Consider the following 13,723-nt stretch of genomic DNA (forward strand, 5'->3'; position numbering starts at 1 on the left):
ATCTGGACACACTGCATCATACTGGGTTACGGCTCAGCTCTGGTACCTTTCCTTCGACGCCTACCCTAAGCCTGTATGCTGAAACTGGCGTCCTGTTTCTACAGGATCGCCATGATCGCTACTGTCTTCTCCACCTTGCACGGTCCTTACAGCACCCTCACTCTTGCTTATGTCATGCCTTGACCTTTACCCATCCTGTGGTTCCTGTTCCCCTTCACCACCTATCTCTTTCTGTACGGTTGTCTCTCTTACAAAATGCTCTTTCAGTTTGTGTTACCAATATTTCCCCTCGTGTCATTCCATCTTTGCCCCTATGGAGGGGTCCCCGTTCCTAAATTCTGTAAGCCTTGACCCACATGACTAAAACTTTTACCCCTCCTACAGTTCTAAATCACCTTTTCCTTGAACACTTTTCTTCACACTTCCACTCTATTTCCGTCTTCACCAATGGGTCTTAAGTCTGCAGACGGTGTAGGCTACTCTGTTGTTTTTCCTGACTGCACCTTTGTGTCTCCTGCCTCCGGAGACTAGCATCTTCATGGCAGAACTTTATGCTATTCTCTATGCTCTTCATCAACTCTTTTCTCGCTGTCAATCCTCCTCTGTGTTTGTAGTTGACACTTGCAGTGCCCTCATGGCTCTAGAATCCTTTAATCCAGTCCATCCTTTGGTAGTTGAAATTCAACATTGGCTGTTTCTTATCTCCAGTAGATTTAAGACAGTGGAATTTTGCTGGATTCCCACCCATATTGGTGTGTTCTTAAATGAGCGTGCGGACACTGCCGCTAAGGAAGCTATCCGCACCTGTCCCATCTCCCGTAAAGGTATTCCTTATTATGACTTTTACCCAGTTATTCATTTCCCCATTCTTGCCCGTTGTCAGGGTTGTTGGTCTTCTGTTACTGGTAACAAACTGCGTGCTCTTAAGAGTAGTGTGTTCCCGTGGCCTTCCTCCTACCACCGTAACCGGTGGTGGGAAACGGCTCTGGCGAGGTTGTATATTGGTCATACACGCTTAACTCACGGGCACTTAATGGAGCGCTGCCCTGCTTCTTATTGTCCAAACCGTTGTCTCTACATGTCCTGACTTCCAGGACTTACGTGTCTTGCTTCCCGACCATCCCTCACTGTCAGTTGTCCCTCGATAAAATTCTTGGTAAATTCAATACCTTTGATATTGTTCGCCGTATGCGTTTTTGTTCTTGTATTGGCGACGTTAGTGATATTTAGCGCACTATGATTATCCCACACATTTGATGGTTTGATAATTACTGCACTGTACAGTACTTTAGTTTGGAATGTATCAAATAAAGTTGTTTCATGTATTCAAATGTGTGAGAAAATCCACTGGGGCTGTGAGATGAAGCGAACCTGTAACAAAGGCATTGCCAGTTGCATACTCTACCACCACTGATGGTAAAAGTCTTACAACTGGATATCTTGTGTGACGGGTTATGGTATCACAGCTATACTGAACCAAGATGGTATGGCTCTCCCTCACATAAATGAAAGAAATGCTGCTATTGGCCTTACAGTGTGTAAGTTGCAGGTGGAAACAAATGAAAATTATCAAATAAATAATTAAACAATTTACTGAAATAGTAATGAACAAAAATAACACATGACAATACTTGACTATCATGTAATGCAAAGGTGAACAAGTTAGTATGACCTTAAATGCAAAAAATAAACTATAAGCAATGAATAAAAGTATGAAGATATACTGGTGTTCTGAAGACAGCTACCATACCACCATGGCATCAGTCACACGACGTTGGCTGGAAGCGGACGACGGGTTAGAGACACGAAGGTGATCCTAGAGCACTAAGGGAGAGATTGCCTCTCCAGGGAGGCAGCGCTCTTTATATAGTCCGGCGGTGATGACTCATCCAGTGTCAACACGAGGTGGACATCTGGTCAACTAGCAAACTGCTCGTTGTGGCTGGCGGTGCCTTTGTGTTGAGCTGTACCACTGTCAGTTGAAGGCGGCTAACTGCTTGTTTGTGGGGACAAACTGCCAGTTAGCAGTGGCGCCCGGCTTGCCTCCGAGTCGTACCAGGCCGTGCCAGGCCCTGGGGGGTATGGAGAGGTGGCAGGACTGATGACTCTTCTGGGCTGGTGTAGATGTATACTTCCAGTGCAGAGGCATTGAAGGTGAAGGGAAAAGGCAGTTCCACTGCTATGCAGGGGATTCACGGACACTTGTGAAGCCACAAAGTCTGGAGGCCCTACTGAAGCCAGTCCAAGTATTAAATAAAACCCCTGAAGTACGCCGGTGAAGGGTAAAGTGAAGGGTGAAGCAAGACCGTATGCCCCAACTTCAGGCACACACAGAAAATCACGTTTTGGTCCCGCCTCTCAACTGTGTATTTGAAGTTGGAGCGTATGGTGTTGAACTGCTTCAGCCTTCACCTGAGTGCTTGTAGGTCTTACGTAAGACGTTGACTCAAGGAGTGGCCTCAAAACTTGCTGTGATTTATGGGGAAATCCGGTTGTAAGATTTTTACAAAGTCAGTAATATACTGTGGTAGAGTATGCAGCTGCCAGTGCCTTGGGCAAGGGTTTACGTCGCCTCACAGCTCCAGTGGATTTTCTGCTTGGTGTATATCAGGTTGTGATTTTGTGTGTGTACCGTATTGTTATGATCACCATCTGATAAGTCCTTTCTGGCCTCAAGAGTCATTGTTACCCACCTAGAAAGATTGCAGATGGCCAAAGCAGTTATTTAAGTTAAGAAGGGACATGTCTTAAACAGAATTTTGCATAATATTTGACTGTAAAGGGGTAAATTGAGGTAGATTGAAAAACAAAATGGTGAACCGGGCAGGCGGTACTCACAATTAGGCGAGTACACTCGGGAACTTTTAAAGTGCAACCAAACATGCTTTAGGCTCTCACAACAAGAGGTGAGTGGTGGTGGCTCAGGTGCTCAGCCAATCAGAGCACCTAAGGAGGGAGGGCAGGAGTGAGAGGGGGGTGGTATGTGGAAGTTTGGTGACAGTTGTGTGTAGTTTGTTCATCTTCATTGTAAGTTTCATGGCTTGGTGTGCATTTCCCTAGTAAATTTATTTAAGGAAAAATTCAGGTGTTTGATTTTTTAAATCAACTTTTTAAATGTTGAGTTGTTAAAGCCTCAAAGTGCATGGAGTTGGTTTGAGAGTATGGCATCCTCATGCTGTTGCGTGCTCGCGTGAGGTAGCAAAGGTGATGTAAAGTTGTGGGGTGTACATGCTAGGGACGTCCTCTCTCGGGATGGCTGGTGTTAGACCTGCGTGTTTGTCGGTTGTTGAAAAGCCGTCATCCTTTGCTGTTGTGATATTGATTTTACATTGTTCATCTTGTAATTAATACTGTAGTGCGATATCTAGGGCTACCATTTGTAGGTTTAAAATGTCTAATACAAACAGTTGTCCAATGAGTTTTAATAGGAAATATCATCCACCAAGCACCATTGTACAATTATATTAATTGATAGTATATGGATTGTGCAGAACTGCTTAGAATGATCTTTAACACTTGGCTATATTGGTCATGTCAAATACCTGCACAGTGAATGCTCAAAGACCCTTTCTTTATTCAGTGTTGTCACATACCTCATGGGGGTATGGATAGGCAAACACTCATTCGGTTAAACTTGCCTTGTAGTACTTTCAGAGCTCAGTAATTTGGAATCTGGTTAGCACTTTCCAAATAAATTGACCTTTAAAGTGAATTCCTATTTAGGTTTAAAACATTATACCGAATGAGAAACTCGGATTATATAGCCGAACACCAGAAATGTTGTTATTCAATTTGGTTGCCTAAAGCACATTCAAGGACTACACATTACATGGCATTCCAGGATTCCTCTATACCTTGCCTTATGCTGTAAACATTGCCACAACCCTGTGTTTTATTGATTTAAATGGCCACAGGGAGGCATACAACACTGCAGATTATGATGTCATTAGTTATCCACTGTGCTGACAAGTGGGCTGACTGATGTTCGTTGACACCTGTATCGTGCTTCAATTTAATCGCCAGGAGATCACCCTCTCACTAGACTCGTCTGTAGGAAGTACAGTATAGTATCTCAAATTACCTTGGATCATAAATAGCATAAGACTTGGGGGTAGGAGAGGGTTGCAGTGTTTGTCATGGCTCTCAGTTGTTCCTGGTATTAGGCAATTTAGTTCTGGAATCATTTTTGTTGGCCAATGTTAAACTTTTTCGAAAGTAGATGTTTTTCTGAAAGGGAAGGGGGGGGGGGAACCTCTATGCTTGGATACAGTTATCTAAGTGAATACTTAGATTTATACAGTAGAATAACTACCTTCTTTTCCTTAGTCAAAAAGGTTGCTTGTTTATTTCTAGGGACTTGTATTTTCTTTTATTTTTAACTGCAGCAACTTTCAGTGAATGATAGATTCTTACTGAAAGGACCTTTACTTCATTGTTGTTGCTTTATGGTCATGTCATTGTGTACAGGGATTCCGCGAAGCTTTTGGGGTTAGTCTTTGACACTCGTTTGTCTTGGTCAGCCCATATCTGTTGCCTCCGAGTTGAATGCTCTAAGGCCCTTAACCTCCTTAAGGTTTTGTCCCATACTTCATGGGGAGCGGATAGGCGCACGCTCCTCTATTTGCACTCCTCTCTCGTCCTGTCTAAACTCGATTATGGTTGCCCTGCATACTCTTCTGCTTCTCCTTCTACTCTTCGCCGTCTTGATGCTTTGCACCATACTGGGTTGCGTCTCGGCTCTGGTGCCTTTCGTTCGACTCCCGCCCTTAGTTTGTATGTTGACACTGGCTTTCTCTCTCTTCAGGACTGCCGTGATCGCTACTGTCTTCGCTATCTTGCGCGGTCCTTCCAACATCCTTCCTCTCGCCTCTGTCGTGCATTGACTTTTCCTCCTCCTGTGGTTCCTGTTCCTCTTCATTGTCTCCCACTTTCTGTCCAGTTATCTCGCTTACAGGATTCTCTTTCTGTTCATATTTCTAATGTTTCTCCTCGTATTGTTCCTTCATTACCTCCGTGGAGAGTCCCCCTTCCCAAGTTTTGTACGTCCTTGACTTGTATTACTAAAGCCTTTGCCCCTCCTACAATTCTGAAAAGCCTCTTCCTTGAGCACTTTTCTTCGCACTCCCACTCTATTTCCATCTTCCCTGATGGGTCTAAGTCTGCGGATGGTGTGGGCTACTCTGTTGTTTTTCCTGACCGTACTTACATGTGTCGCCTCCCTTCGGAGGCTAGCGTCTTTACGGCAGAACTTTATGCTATTCTCTATGCTCTTTGTCTCTTGCTTTCTCCTTCTCATTCCTCCTTTGTGGTTGATTCTCGTAGTGCCCTCATGGCTCTAGGGTCCTTTAATCCTGTCCATCCGGTGGTCATTGAGATTCAACATTGGCTGTTTCTTATTTCTAGTAAATTTAAATCAGTAGAGTTTTGCTGGGTTCCCAGCCATATTGGTGTTTCAATGAGCGTGCGGATGCTGCCGCTAAGGAAGCTATCCGTTCTTGTCCCATCTCCCGTAAAGGTATTCTTTATTCCGACTTTTATCCTGTTATTCATTCTTCCCCGTTGGCAGGGTTGTTGGTCCTCTGTGGTTGGTAACAAGCTGCGTACTCTCAAACTTAGTGTGTCCCCGTGGCCTTCCTCCTACCACCGTAACCGGCGGTGGGACACTGCTTTGGGTTGGTCATACCCGCTTAACCCACGGTCCCTTAATGGAGCGCCGCCCTGCTTCTTATTATCCGAATTGCGTTGTCCCTCTTACAGTTGTGCATATCCTTGTTGAATGTCCAGACTTCCAGGACAAGCGTGTCTTGCTTTCCGACTGTCCCCCGCGGTCACTTGTCCCTCGATAGAATTCTAGGTGAATCGGATACTTTTGATATAGTTTGCCTTATGCGTTTTTGTTCTCGTATTGGCATTCTTGGTGATATTTAGCGCCCTCTGATTATTTCGCACTTTGATGGTGCTACATGGCCTTCCCGGTTTGGTGCCTTCTTTTGGTAATTACCTTACCTTCATTGTTGTTTCATTTTAATGTGGTAGTTGTGATATGGATTGTTCTGGCTTACGTGCAAGGTCTTAGATTTTTTTCTGTTTTATATTAAGAAATTGCCAGTCTTGTTACTGTTTGTAGAGTTAGAGATCTGCATTAAGGCCTCAATATTATATTCTTTATAACATGTTATCAGCAATTTTTGTGGTTGGTAATATTTTAGATTAATGTCAGTGATGTATATGACAAGGGTTAAGACCCCTTGTGGTATGACAGCATTTTTCCCCAGTCATTTCTTTAACAAATGAAAGGGTCCTCATAACCATTCTTTTGTCCTTTCTACCATGTACCCGTTTGTTGCTTCTTGGTCTTTCATTTGGTACTTTGGCTATTAAAACAATGGCCTTTGGTAATGTTGCAATTACCATTTCTAAAAAAAATGAGCAGGTTCATTAGGCAGGGTTTGTTTTTAGCAAACAAAGTTTCACAAAAAAAATTCCATTCCTTCAGGACCTTGCAGATGTTAGGTCAAACTAATTGACAGTAATCTGTTTTGCCCTTTCAAACCATCATTGTTTTAATCTAGGTAAAGTATTTCAGAATATCTGAAGAGTTTGGCAGACAAATCATTTAAGAGCTTTGATTAAATTTAAGTTACCAAAGACTGAAAACCATGTTGTATAGATGCTTCAGTGTCACTTTTCTAATGTTTTGCAAGTTTAACAATGATCTTCAGTTAATTTAATCATAATTTGTACAAAGCTTAAGTGTTGCATAGCTTTAAATTTACTTTCAAATATGAAAACTAAAATATTTACTAAATTTTCTTCCACTTTAATATTTCAGAGTAATTTGCAATATTTGTTAGTTTATGTAAATTGAATAGGTAGTCCACTTTTACATCTTTTCAATGCATTTTGCTTGCACCTATGTAACAAGTTACAAATAGGTGTAAATTTTACCAAGTATTTATTTTCAAAGTAAAAAAATCAGATGTTTAAACATTGCATCAATAGTAGTAAACAATAATTTCCAGCATAATTTCAGGATAAGGTATATAAAGTAGTTTCATTAAAATTGTTTTATTTAATAAGTTTTACAGATAGTATTTATAATACATCTAATATTTATTACCATTTCAGGTTGTGGGACAGAAGATCCAAAGGCCAAGACAACACCAGAGACAATCACCTGTAAAAGAAAAATAAACATTAAACAGGGACACTACTTTTATTATCACCAATGCCTAATAATAAGCCCAAAAAATCCTAACAGCCAATCTTTTAAGATTGGCTCAGCAAGGCCTATCCCTTCCTCTGAATTTATATCAGAGCTTGTTCCCTGAATGGGTGCATTACATCCACCACTTTCATGCCATCAACACATTGTACACATGCTTTACTGAAAGCACTGTACAATGCATGCCAGGCACTAAAGTCTTCGATGCATCCACCCATTCACCAAACAAGCCCTGTGAGAATTAACAATGTAACCATTGTTAAGGGTCCCTAAACCTATGCAAATCTAGTCCATCTATTAGATGAGTAGTAGAGCAAAGCTCTGAAAAAGTCAAGCCAGGGAAATCTGCAGGACTGCCTGGTCCCCTTTTATGTAATGGGGTAGGATCAGTACACACTGCATCATCCCCTGTGGGTTGTAACAGTAGGACATGGTTACACACCTATAAATGGACTAGATAAGAGAATTAAGATTAGGTCATTGATATAGCTAAAACATCAAATTCAAACTCACCCACTTTTGTAGATTTCCTTTTGCAGAGTAAAGGAGCCTCACTCCAAGCCAGTCCATGCATCACAATCACTTTCACCTGAAAAATATTTCAACAAATTAATTTCAGATTTAAAGCTGATCTTTCTTTACTTTTCAAATTAGCATTCAGTAGTTTACAAATTCAGAGGGAAAAAATTTCTTTAAGGAATTTACCTTTCCTACATATTCTAGTAGCAGTAGTAAAGATCTAATTTAACAATAAATATATATGGCATCAATTTGCAAAGTTTCAGTAAATGTCATTATAACTATCCACAACTGCACTTCAATGGCAATTTACATTTCTTACATATTACAAACAAAGCTGTAGTCATTTCAAGTCTACATCCTATACAAATTTTATTTTCCAACAACTTTAGTCATGAACATTTTTCTGGAACATTGCAAACAAACTTTAATTTAACAACCATGTATAACATTTCAATAAAAGCAATACAAAATATATAAAATTCTTATTCTTTTGCAACCACTGATTACTACTAGGGGGGACAAATTTATTCTGTTGAATTATGTACCAAGCTTTTTAGTCTTAAAATTCATAATTAACCCAACTATACTACCAAGACAATGTGATTTTACTAAATTTAGTAATATTTTTACACTAGCAACTATACAAGGCCATATTCTCCAGTTATCACCACACTTCTGCAGGTGTAAGGTTCTATCTCCCCCATCTGCAGCACTTATGACCACACTATTATAAATTATGAACCTGATACAGTACTGTTAATGGATTAAATGTGGGAACAATTTAGCTACAGTTCTGCCAAAGGAATGATTAACACCATGCAAGCCAACTAATATTAAAGTTAGAAATATTTATTAAAAGCAGAAGTTTTTATCATATGGGATGTTATTTTAGAAGAATGGGTGGTGTGGTGGTTATGTTATGGTTTAGTAACATGGTACAAGAGGGCAAGTAGTTGCTGAGCAAGTATGCCAATTTCAATTTCTAGCAAACTGGCAGATATGGCAGTAAAGTTCCTACTAGAGAGTTACTGGCCACCATTCACTAATGACTAGGGGAAGTTAGCTCAGAGCATCTTTGATGTGCTTTGATTGCAACGAAAATGTTGCCCCCCTTCAAAAGTTAAGCTTGTCTACAGCATTTCGTTTTTAATTAACTATGTAAGGGGGAGATTCTGATTAGCAAGTGCCAATAGGCACTGCCACTGGCTTATGGCAAAAGATTCTGTAGCAATAGAACTATAAGCCACACTTTCTCCCCCCCCCCCTTCCTCCCAACTGTTCAGTGTCAAAAGGGAAGGGGGGGGGTGTCCATGCATTTACTGTACCACTTACATTTTAGTGTGGGCTTCATCCACTATTCTGATGTTAGCTGGAACATTTGTGCCAGCTCCTTGTTTGAAAGGGAGGCATACCATGTGCCAATTCAGGAAGCTTTCCACGTTCCTCACTGCATGTCAGCTCAGGACCTCACTACCATGTTGGGAGGCAGTTGAAGACTAACCAATCAACATCCCAGGCTGGAGAGCAGTGCCAGCTCGGGGAGAATTTACCACCTGCAAAAAATTTAATACTCTTAATCTACACCATCTATCTCATCTTTACCTAGCCCCCAAACCTTACATTTGTCAGCATTAAACTGCATCTGGTAGTCTTAACCATTTCAAAACTATATAGGGCATCGGTATTTTTTATTTGCCAATTCTGCAACTATTGCAGTCTAAACCATAATCTTGCGAATAACCGAGGTCCAAGGAGAGCTTTTAGGCAATACTTACAACACTTCTCCCCATTTATACTAATTTCCTTTGGTATAGCCATGACCTATTCAACTTCAGTCAGCATTCCCAATGATCCGAGCCCCTATCAATTTTGCGCCACTACCAAAATCTCTGCTGAAGTCAAGGTACACAAAATCACAAACCTTATCACCATTTCCTCAACTATGCAACCTAATCCATGAACATTTAGTAATAAAACTATGCGATTCATGCATCTCGTCATGTTTCTCAAAAAGAGTAGAGAAATGGCACTTGCAATGTTAGATTCTAGCAACTTTCCTCACAATAGACTAAGCTAATTGGTCACTAACTTAAGTGTTAAAGTTAACTCAAACTTTTCCTTTAAAACTTGCTATATTAGGAACTTTCCACGACCGGCCTTTACCCGACATAATTAAATAGGGTAAAAACGGTATATTAAATGCAGTAAAACTACGGTAAATTCAATATGAAACTTGAATTCTTTAAGCATGGGCTGCATAGTAAGTGAACTAAACTAAATGTTAAGCACCCTGGCAAACCACTTCGTTCTATTCAATTTCTTTATTTAATCACTTCGTCCGGCTAGAATTTTTAGATTGGATTAAAGGAACACCCTCCCTGGTAACGGCTGAACTAGTTAACCAAATACAAATATTTAGGCAAAATACTTTCATAAAACCCGTCTACTTCCCCCACCAGTAGACTTGTTCAGCTAAAAAGGCATAATGTAATGTTCCACTTTAGTAAATAAAGACTTAAAAAAACACTACACCATCTGTGTAGTTACCGGTTACCTGACATTCTACGCTTAAAATAACCCATCTATTCCGCAATATAACTTACCTCTCACCCGCTGGTCGAGTACACAGCAGTATATATCCTCCTCCATCACTCACCGCGTGGATACTATTTCACTCTGGCCGCAAATTGCCTCAAATCACCTACGTTGTCCATAAACATATATAGAAGAGCAACTGACCGTAACACCCGTATAGTGATCATCACATAACGTGGGAACATTAGTAGTACTGCTGTCAAAACATAGATGGCGCCAGGACAAACGGTAATTCCTATGGACTCGCCTAGTTATGCGTAGGGAATTGAGCTTCAGCTGTTTGGTCCCGCCCCTCAGCTGTATTCACCTAGTTGCACTCACCTAATTTGTGCTTGCAGGGGGTTGAGCTTTGGTTCTTTGGTCCCGACTCTCAACCGTCAATCAACAGGTGTACAGGTTCCTGAGCCTATTGGGCTCTATCACATCTACATTTGAAATTGTGTATGGAGTCAGCCTGCACCACATCACTGCTTAATACATTCCATTTGTTAACTACTCTGACACTGAAAAAATTCTTTCTAATATCTCTGTGGCTCATTTGGGTACTAAGTTCCCCTTGTTTGTGTTCCACCCGTGTTAAAGAGCTGTCTTTGTAACTATCAAAATGCATATATCTTTGCTTTCACTTCAGTTATATTTATGACAAGGGATTTAAAATTTGCTTATATTTCTTCTTCTCTGATGACATTAAAAACTTTCGTTTATTACAGTATCTACATAAAATTAACATTTATCTTCATTAGGTTGTAGTTCTCATCAATAGGGAAAGCGTCGGTAAAAAAAAAAAAAAATTTAAATATAAATATCTTTCCTCTCTCAATAATATGCCCGAAACGCTATGCGTACTAGTGGCTTTAGGTATTGTATGTACTAGCTCTATCTATAAATCCAATATTATGTTTGTAAATCGACTATTTATGTACTTTCCTGAATAAAATGAACTTTACTTTACTAATATCTAATCTCTGTGACTAAAACGTAAGAACGACTTTATCTATGCCTTTTTGATAACATATACAATTATAAGCTTTATTAGTGAATCTCTATTAATTAAACAATATATCAGAGAGTGTGTAAGGTTCGGTGTTCCATGTGCGAAGAGACATGGGAGATTTTACATCAGTACAGTAAATGTTTTAAGTAGCGAACGCATACTAACGAATAACGATTAGTATATACCAACACTATTGTTCTATGAAGTCGATTTAACTTCCAGACATGTATTTTTCAATAAGTCTTAAATATTTTCTGGCTAGTTATGTTAGATATTATTAGAAATACGTATTCTACTTGTTAATATAATAAACTAAATTTGCGATCATTTAAGGAGAGAAGTGCGACGACTGGATCACTGTGTACAGAAGGTTGATATGCCAACAAACACTTTCCAGACAACAATATATCTTGGATAAGTCGCTCCACAACATTGACACCTGGACCGTTGACGTCCTGTGAGGCCACATATTTACTTATTTCATAATGGAAGTATATTATTTTATAGTAAATATATGTTTTCTCGTGTTCTGCATTAAGCACCAACATTATAGTGAATAAATATACCATATTTCTTCATTATTTAAGTAATGCTAGGAGGCTTTGAGTAGCTTTGGGTCATTAGGTGAACAGAATCTCCAATAGATGGGGCGAGAGTCGCGCTATCTCTCGCCCGAGCGAGAGTCGAAACTTATTTTAGAATTGATATATCTTTGTCCTCCAACAAGATATATTTCCTTTGGTGCACTCACAATAACGAGCATATCTCTGTCTTTCTGAAGGCATATAATATTTTAGCCTTTATAAGCGTATCTTTGTTAATTACACAATATATTGGCAAGTGCGTAGGCTTCTGCATTCCATGACCGACAAGCTACTGAATGCCACTATAAAAACGTATGTATCTTCACTTGAGCTTTATATATGTCTATGTTAAAGTATTTAAAATGAAGCTTATATTTCTATCTTTCTTGAGCATATAAAACATATGTGTTTATTAACGAATTTACGTGAAATAAGCATTGTTCTGAGAGAGAGTTGCTCTGTCGATCAGTCTGTGCGGGGTCGGAGCTCGGCGATTATTAAAACACGTGAATCTTCATTAGAACTTTATATATATCTATGGTAAAGTATTTAAAATGAAGCTTATATTTCTATCTTTCTAAACACATATAAAAACATTTGCGTTTATTAACGAATTTACGTGAAATAAGCATTGTTCTGAGAGAGTTACTCCGTTGCTCGATCTGTGCGGGATCGGAGCTCGCCGATTAGAAAAATACACGTATCTTCACTTTAAATACAAATATGCCCATGGTAAGGCATTTAAAATGAAGATTATGTTTCTATCTTTCTTGAGACGTATAAAAATCTTACGTTTATTAACGATTCTGCGTGAAATAAGCATTGTTCTGAGATGAATATTGCGGATTTCCGGCTCTACGACCGATGAAAAATGCAACTTTTATACAACTACAAATATCTTTAGTTTTACTTTAAATTTTGTCCTGAAAGAGTTTTCATATATAGATCTAGTTTCTGCCGTTCTTCTGACATAAAAAGACCTTTGGTTTAATAAGTTATTAAGATGTTTTCAACAATATTACTAGGGCGTTCACCGATTCTAACATGGGCGACCCTTTTGGAAACGCAACACATGGGTTGACCTGATTGATATATGGGTCAGATTCCATTAAGGTTCGGAACATTTACATGATCGTACAGGCCGGGATGCTCGGCTCTCTCTCGACAGCTCCTCTGTCGTTCTCTCTAATCTTCCCTGGCTCTTGGGGGGACTGTTATTATTTGCTGTCCCACTGGCTTACTGACAATCCAAGGTTATACTAAATTCCTCCGTTAGCCAAAAAATCTGCCTTTAATGGAGAAATTGAGTATAACCTTGGATTGTCGATAAGCAATCTGAGAGCAGCAATACACCAAGATCTTCAACAAAATCTTGTAGATCTGAGGCAAAGTGAAATCGACACCAGTAATTCCATCTATCATCATACTATCATGCAAGATACCATACTACTTGTGTAAAGGAGGAAATGTATAGGTTTATCTCTCAGAATGTTCGGTAATACGTTTATTGCTTGTGACTTATTTAAATTTAAATCATGCAAGAAGAGCCACACATATATGGTTCATCCAATAAAATCAGCAGACTTCTAGATGTTACTACTGCTCGGCTTAGACTCCGTTACAAGTATCTCTGGGAATTCTCATTATCTGCCGATGTAGACCTGACCAAATGTAAACTATATCAACAAAATTATTCGCACACCCTCCGTCACTGTGATGGAGAGCGAAAAGATACGGAAATTCAGAAACAATTCTATAACCAATGTTCCAAAGATGTATAAATATTTCATTCAAAATGATTTA

The 13,723-nt window shown here is 39.6% G+C and overlaps 1 long non-coding RNA gene and 1 pseudogene across 1 annotated transcript; one reads left to right on the forward strand and one right to left on the reverse strand.

Moving 5' to 3' along the window:
- The window catches only part of LOC138349641 (ATP-dependent RNA helicase Ddx1-like), a 30,892-nt pseudogene extending 23,684 nt beyond the window's left edge, over positions 1-7,208 (forward strand).
- Positions 7,053-10,637, reverse strand: LOC138351589 (uncharacterized). The gene is made up of 4 exons (XR_011222507.1): positions 10,351-10,637; positions 9,080-9,300; positions 7,739-7,814; positions 7,053-7,177 (listed from the first exon to the last, which is right to left on the reverse strand). It is a non-coding gene; the product is annotated as an uncharacterized lncRNA (long non-coding RNA).
- Positions 10,638-13,723: the final 3,086 nt, after the last annotated feature.

This window comes from Procambarus clarkii, chromosome 50 (genome assembly GCF_040958095.1).
Source record: "Procambarus clarkii isolate CNS0578487 chromosome 50, FALCON_Pclarkii_2.0, whole genome shotgun sequence".
Classification (NCBI taxonomy): Eukaryota; Metazoa; Arthropoda; class Malacostraca; order Decapoda; family Cambaridae; genus Procambarus; species Procambarus clarkii.